Raw genomic sequence first — 8,375 nt, 5'->3', positions numbered from 1 at the left:
GGTAATGGGGCATTTGCCCATTGGATGTTCACACTGGTGGATAGAGAAACAAATAAATGGACTGCTGCCAAAGTTACCGTGGTGGAATGTTTAACTTATTCATTTAGATACACTGTTGCTCTGTTTCCCCAAGTTAATGCTGTGTTTTCTTTTCCCTAATAAAGTTTTTCTTGTTTCGCACCCAGACTCAGCACTTGTGAGTCTGGAAATATTGCCTATTGGTTACACCCAGGAAGGTGTTTGTGATCCCAGAAATTCTGGGTTGCGGGCTCAAGCTGGTGGCGTTTGTTACATTTAAGAGAGGCCCACAGCTATTTCAATCTAGGCCTTCTTGCTGCTGCTAACACCTAACAGAAGGTGTTAAACTCCAACAGGTAACTTCAAGCAGATTTATGCATAGTAGGAAACTAATGGTTTTGTGTTCAAAGTGGTTGGTCTTTAACATAAGCTCCAGCAAGTATGGTATGCTCCAGCTTACGCTTTATCTGAGCAGAGTTCCTAGTGGAGTCAATTTCAGGGTAAGGAATTGTAGTACTGACATCCTGTTATGATCTAGTGACTGATACAAAGGGCAAGCATCAGTGGAATAGATAAAGCCAGTTTCATTTCAGAAATTTGTGGGAAAGGGGGAAAGAAGTGAGGAAGAGTGGCAAAAGGTGGGGGGAGCACAGAGAGGGGAGAGAAGACAGAAAACAATAGGAGGAGCAACAGCAAAAAATAAAATGAGACAATATATGTTGGCAGAAACAGCACCTCATGTTAATCACCAACAAGAAACACTACCTCCATTAAACCAAGTCAGGTATGAGGAAGTGGCAGGAGACATGTGAGAAAGCTGGGTCATCTCACCTCGGGTAAACTAAAACAGGGGCACAATGCTTCCTTTTATCCCTCTCTTTCTTGTCACCACTAGGGCACTGTCCTGCTTAATCTAATTTTCAAAATTAACAATGGGAAACAAAAACCAACTGTCCCATTTATAAAGTTAAGGAGTCCAGTAGCACTGGAGTGCTTTTCTGAGTGGATATAGTTTGCCTTACTGAGGGACACATTTTCTCTGGGGACAGGAGTTAATTTGTCTTCATGTTAGCTCCATCTGGAAATTGTCATGAGGAGAGAGAACAGCTAGTTGTACTAAGCTGCGTATGTGTGTGCAGTGTTTTTATGGAATATACTGACAGCTAGTAACTGAACCTAATCCATCAAACTCATTTCACCTAAGACCTTCAGTATTACTCCAATTCTGATCTTTAAGGTAAAAGTGTTACAAAGCTACTTAATTCCTAACCTTTTGTTTTCCATCATGTAATGCTTTTTATCTTTTTTTATTTTTTTCTCTCCAAAAATACTGCTTCCTTTAGTCACTGGACTTTCGGGTATGTGGTCCATGCATTTATGTTTTAAAAAAAATTAGTAGTAGTGCAAAAGAGACTACTTGTTGGATATGACCTGCTGTGATGTAGACTTTATTCTCCTTAATGTAATCCAATCCACCACACATTACACCAGTGAACTGATACACCTATCCCATCGTGGTGTATTGATAATTCAGCAGGTTCTTTCCTCTGAGTTCTTACTCTGGGACATTGATTAGATTGCCATGATATAAAGATCTGCACTACAGGATTACCCACTCCCATCACCCCCGCCCAATCAACACGAGAATCTGTGTTGGGCAATATGTTTATTGACCAACCAAAATAGGCAGAAGATGATGGGAGGAGGCGTGACAAAGGTCTGTCAAGTCACAAAATCACTTAGGTTAGCCAAGAAAAGGAAGGACTGTGATTCTGATATAGCGATTCCTTCATAGAGTTAACTTTAAAGTAGCCCAGCTGTCTCTTACTTTTAATTCAATTTCTTAATTAAAGGTAAATCTTTAAAACTGCCCAGCTGCCTGCAAAGCATAGCAGCTGGGATGGAGGAATGAAGGAGGTGTGGACTGATGGGAGGGGAGGTCCCAAGGGAGAAGCAGTAGCACAAAGGAAAGCACAGACATTCAGAGATGGCTACTTAAGAACTTTGCTTGTTATGCTGTTGCTAAAATACAGTGTGTAAGTTCTTTCCCGCCTGCTTCCCAGTCTGTACTTTGAACTGTTGAACTGCACCATACACTACTATATATATCCGCTAATAATCAGAGTGCAGACAAAGGAGTCCGGAGGAGCCTTGTTTTCAAACCAGCCTAGCCACTGATACAGACCAAGATCTACAAAAATTACTAATGATTTTGGGTGCACCCACTATGTTAGTGAGGAACTTTTTACAGTGGCTTAAGTTGGACCCTAAGATCTGCAACACCCAAAATTGCTGGTCACATTTACAAATCCTGGCTAGACTTGGAGACCTTGGCAAAGTCACTGACTTTTTTTTTGTGCCTCAACTGGAATGTTGGGAAAATACTACACACAAGCAAATAATGAAAAACATTTTCCATGAATATCATGTTAGAAACTTTAATGATTTTTTTCTTCAGCCATTTGCGTGCCCCTCTTTTGTAACTTTTCTTAACGTCATCACACTGCTTCTGATTATACCCCTGTGAGCCTCGCTCAGAGAATGTCTAGACTAGGAGAAAAAGTACCCCAGCATTCACCTTTAAGATGACCAGCTAATGTGTTTAAAATACAACTTGACCTGCCTACATTTGTCTTTTAAAATGTGTGTGTTACCTAACACACTTGGGGGGGAAAAATACACCATCTAAAATTATTCCTCTTCCTTCTTGGGTGATCACTAAGCCTGGTCAAAAATTTTCTATTGAGACTTTTTTTGATAGAAAACTGTGTATTTGACAAACAAATGTTTTCACCCAAAGCATATGCTTTTTCTCAAGGTTTAGATTTTAATCAGACAACTGAAGTTTGGAAAATTTTGGCTAAAATTTAAAATTTTCACTTTCTGTAATGAAAAATCAAAATTTTCTGCTGAAAATTACAATGAAAATGAAAAAAAAAACACAAAAATTGATTTCAAAGAAAGGTTCCACTGGGGAAATAATCCCATTTCCTGACCAGCTCTTGTAATGACACCCTTTGAATATTTGATAAAGGTGATCACATTTCCCCTTAGCCCCATGAGGTGGCAGTAAGTATGTCAGAAGATGCTGGAAGCCGCTCCTTTTTCCCAGTGTACATGCTCAGGAAGTAGCAGGGATACAGTAATGATTAGTGTAGATAGCAATTACACCAACAGATGCTGCTGGATTTTTATCTTAGTGCTAAATTGTAGTCTTGTTTTGATATTATGTTGTATTTAAGGCAGGGTGGGAGGGTGTTGAGGAAGTTTGAAGTCCCACCTAGTGCACTGGAGTTATTTGCAGTGTCCCAGTACATTTGTTGGTTTCTATATGTGACTATTCATTAAGAGGAATGCATTGGTTTGGCCAGATCATGAGTCTGGTATTGCTCCTGGCCTCAAAGTGGGTGTAACCAACTAGTGTGTACATGTATTAGGGAACTACTCCTGTACACTTGCTGGCAACCAACTGAAGACAGGCATGGGGAGGCTTATGTCATTGTTCACTGTGCTAAATTAGTGGCCCCTAATGCAAGTTTTATGCATTTAGCCTGTGCTGGAATATCTGGGGCCATGTCATCTGTAAAAGCTTCAGAAAGGAATAAGGGATTGCACATATATAATTTACAAAACAGTGAAGTTATGATGTCCCTTAGGTCTGCCTGTACCTGGGAAATTGTTCTTCCTATGTTCATATGTCCATGTTGCAATGGAATTCTGAAACTTTAACAGGAGATTCAATGCCATTTTGTACACTGCAAGGTGAACCAAATGCTTTCTGTCCATTTCATTGCTGAGAGATGGATCGCTTCCATGTTCTTGCAATCACATTCTTTGCATCTGGAATGAGGTGTGGACACATGTCTTTGTAGTGATTCTTTAAGTTAACTGGAAGAAATAAATCCAGTTTGTTTTAAGGCAAGTTTATCCCACTAATTTGCATAATTTGTTTCTTAGCCATAAGAATTTAGAAGGAAATGTTCAGGATCACAACATATGGAGAAATAATTGCGTCTTATTATTTATTGTTTGTTCTGTGGTAGCACCCAGTCCTGGATAAGGACCCCATTGTGCTAGATGCTTTCCTGAACTGCTTACAGTCTAAGTATTCATACATTCTTTCCAGCAGCCAGTTCTTCTGGCTTCATCATTACTGCACTTCACTTCTCTGAATTCCCTCCAAGTTGTCTACCACCATAAGGCCTGATGCTTCATTCCTTGCACACCCAAAACTCCCACTGAATCCGATGAGAGGTTGGAGTGTGCAAGGAATATAGGCTCAGGACTTTAATCTATTTATATTAAATATACTCACCCCTGAGATGGGGAGCTCCACTAGAACAGAAATAACTAACAGTATGACTACTTGAAAGCCACATAGAGGGAGGGCAGGAGGGAGGAGATTTTATTCACTTCAGCAGTACAAATAAAGCAAGAGCTTTCTTTCTAAAGGCATGTGTGGGAAGGGCAGCAACAGAGCAATTACCTGGTGGGTGGGAAAGGGGATTTTGTCACTTTGGCAGTGCTGACAGACAGAAATAAACTGCTTCCAGGGGGGAGAGCAGGATAAGAACATGCACATCAGGAGCGTAAGCAGAATTAAAATGGGCCCGTAAGGGGATTTATTGAGGGTTGTTTATTTTTAAGTGCCAAAGGCCCCTGCCATTTCATCATGTGCATTAAAAAGAAAGCGAGCAAGTTACATCCAAATCAGTAAGGAAAAGTGCAAGAGGCAACAAAAGGATTGTGCCCCTTATGCAGCTATCACAAACATGGGGAGGTGGAGAGCATACACTGCAAGTCCTGTGGTGGTAAGATGCATGGTTAATCAAAGCCAAAACCCTTCCTTAACCCCACTGGAAACAAGGAGTAAAGACGAAGCAATTTAAAACTTCCTAAGGCAGTAAGAAAAGGCTCTTTCCCCCTTCTATGCATGAAAATACGGACCTTGGTTGCAGTGCTGTGTCGGGCATAACTACCCCTTAGGGGACACAGCACATTGACAGGGTGAGCCAGTTTTGACAGTCTGAGAGCTGTTTGAACCAGTGTGAATTTGGATGGCTGCTGTTATGTATTCAATTTTTAGTTAGTAAGTGCTAGGGCGGTGTGTCTGTGATGCATTTTTCTCAGAGGGCCAGATTCTGTTACCCTTACATTGAGTAGCACCTCGCTCTGTAAATAGCTCCATTGACTCTCATGGAATAAGGTGCTACTTATTCATGAGAACGAATGGCAGAATCGGTCCCATAATGACTAATGCTGAGATTGCAATAGGGGGGTGAAATGTGGCTATTTTGTACCCACAGTTATGGATTATTGAGATTGTTCTGCTGGAAGGGATATTATTATGGGTTATATGAACTATAGATGATTGGTGTGTGGCTTCTGAATATGGAGATGGTTCTACTTCTTTCGTCTGGTCCAAAATTCCTCAACTGATAGACATGAAAAATTGCAACACAATTCTATATAATTCACAGTTAGAAAGATTAGATTGCTGTATATATTTAAACCCAGGTATTGCATATGGATATTCATTGACATTATAGGGAAAGTTAGGTCTTTTCCAGCCCCGCTTGCCTCTTACGCCAGAGGCAGAAGGACACACTCAAGATATGAGTTCAGTCTCTCTCTGTCTCCATAGGGGAAGCTGGGAGAAAGTGCCAGGGGGTGGGCAATGGAAACCCTCAGGATTCTCCTTGTATTTCACTAACAGGTCTCACTGTAGATGCCTAGAACTAATTTTGAGTTAGTAAGTGGTTGAGTGCCAAAGACTGGGAAACTCACTACATTAGTTCAGCACAATATCACTTCTATTAACAAATGTGCTTCCATATGGTGAAAATACAGCTGAAAAGAAAGCATGCACACCTACAGCAAGACAGACAGCCTAGAGATTTTTCAGCTAATATGTGATGTCACATGAAATTGACATCTTCTCAGACAAAAGAAAAAAGCTTGACTTAATGAATTCTATGGGTGGGTATAAAAGAGAGAGATTTCTCTGTGCATTATCATTATCTGGGAAGGCAATTTTGAGTTAAATTGGCATGTCGGTAATTAAGGGCCAAGTTTATAACTCTTGGTCATTGTAACTGTTTGAATTTTCAAATTCCTTATTTTAGAATTACTTTTGGTTGAACTGCCACTGACAGTCCCATCACTTTTCATTCTTAGAAAGCTTGAGTGGCAAATTGATGAGGATTGTATCGAAGATCCATAGTTTCATGTTGATACCAAACTTACGCCTCTAAAATAGAAATCCACCTACTAACATCAGATAAAATCCTCATTCATTGTGATTTGATATATTATTTCTTGATAAATGTAACACCATATGCTAAATTCATTCACTTAAGCACTATGATGTCACCATCTTTATTTTGCTTTCTGTAACTTATTTAATTTTAAATTCTATTTTGAGTAATAAAGCATATACATTTACAAGACTTTCTCAGCAAATTTCATTATTTCCTGAAGCAACCTTACCAGAGCTTTAAAATGATTCTTAGCTGCTCTTCATTTTATCTGCCAATTGTTTTAATTCTCTTGTTATCCCATGAAGTCAAAGAGAGTGGGAGAAAGGAACCATATTTTTATTTTAACAATTTAGGAGTGTGGCTTTTTCTGCAAGAATGAAGAAACTGGATCTCTTTAGCTTTAGTGGGCTGGCCTCTTTTTTTTTTATCCCCTGTACAAATGTATTAACTTATCATGCACTTTGTACTACCAACTCAGAGACAAAAAATTTTTTTAAGTCTTTCTTCCTCTGTACTGTCACTTTTGATTCACAGTTGCTAAGCGTTGCAAGAGCTCACCAGAGGGACACTCTCCTAGTGTGATTTGCAAACTTTGAAATAACACCCACCAGCAGAAGTACCATATGCTACAAAGTTTCACAATAAACTGACAGGAGCATTTAATTTATAATTTGAAATTCAAAAAGTGTCAGGGTTTTCATACCAATAAATGCCTCTCCAGTTAGCAATGGATGATACTTCCCTCTAAGTGGACATTAAGTAATATTAATTTCCACTGTAATTCCTACAGACTTTGATGATAATGATAGCCACATTTAAAATTAGATCATTTCATTGTGGTAAGCAGTGGCATTGCTGCAAGGTAAATTTGTAAATTTTCCAAATGTGTATCTAGCTCGTTGGGTTTATCTATATATGGTTTATGGCATGTGGACTATTTCCTCTCTGTAACTTTGGTATTTCAGTGTACCCTTTTTGATAATAAAATATGGTACCAAGGAATATTTTTTCTAATAAATCAAAGGCAAACTTCACATAAAACACAAGCTGTTCCCTTTGTGATTAATTTTCATCCAGCTGCACTTAACTACAACAGAGCCAGCAGAGAAAACTACTTGGCAACACTTCCTAATTAGGGGACGTTAATTACTGCTAAATACTATACAATTTCTATGTTATAAGAGTTCATCTAAATCAATGTTATTACAGTACTAAAGGAATTAATAATGATTTCATACTTAGAAGCTGTTGCCAAACTACCCATTAGTTCAGAGTTTAAAAATGACTTTACAATGAAATCTCTAAATCTGCATTGCATAAAGTACTGGAACAGTCACAGCCAATCACACTTGGCATTTCTATTATGTATTAATAACTGCACCTGGTGGCCTCCCTTTTTCATGATCGTGCTGATGGGGTGAGTAACAGGGAGAGGAAAAAGGAGCCATGCGGCAAAGTTTCTCCTCCTCCGAACTGAGACAGTGATGACTATCTCATATGAAAACTGATATTGATCTGGCTCCACTAGCAGTTTTGCCATACACTTCAATGGGTGGAGGAGCAGGACCACTGACTGAAATACAGTTAAAAGGCCATTCACCGCTCACCCCTTAGTTAAGGCTCAGGTTAACCAAAGCAGGGTTATCTAGCCCTAAAGCAGGGAGCACAGCCCCATTCGTCTAAAATCTTGTTTGGCCACCCACTTCAGATGTTCCCTGAACAGTTAGGTAAAGGACTTGTATTGCCTTTGTTGCATTATAAAATACCCCTAAAGAGATTTCCCTTATATTCTTTTTAAATATATCTGTAAAGCTTAAACCATCTGGCCTCTTTGAAAATATTATTTAATACAGCCTCCAGAGACTTCAAAGCACTTTACACAGGAGGACAGTGATATCACCCCCCTTTTACAAAATGAGAAACTGAGTGGGGAAGGGGGCATGAAAATCATTATCACAGTAGCCACTAACTGGCAACCTTGGTGGTGGGGTATCATTCTATTCACCACTGGTAACAGACTTTCAAAGGGAAGAACCACGGGTGCCAAAGTCAGTTGGACCTGCTAAGGGCCTAGTCTAGGAGCAGTAGAATTGTGTG

Source organism: Malaclemys terrapin, chromosome 1 (assembly GCF_027887155.1).
Source record: "Malaclemys terrapin pileata isolate rMalTer1 chromosome 1, rMalTer1.hap1, whole genome shotgun sequence".
NCBI lineage: Eukaryota > Metazoa > Chordata > Testudines > Emydidae > Malaclemys > Malaclemys terrapin.
This window is presented reverse-complemented; position numbering follows the sequence as displayed.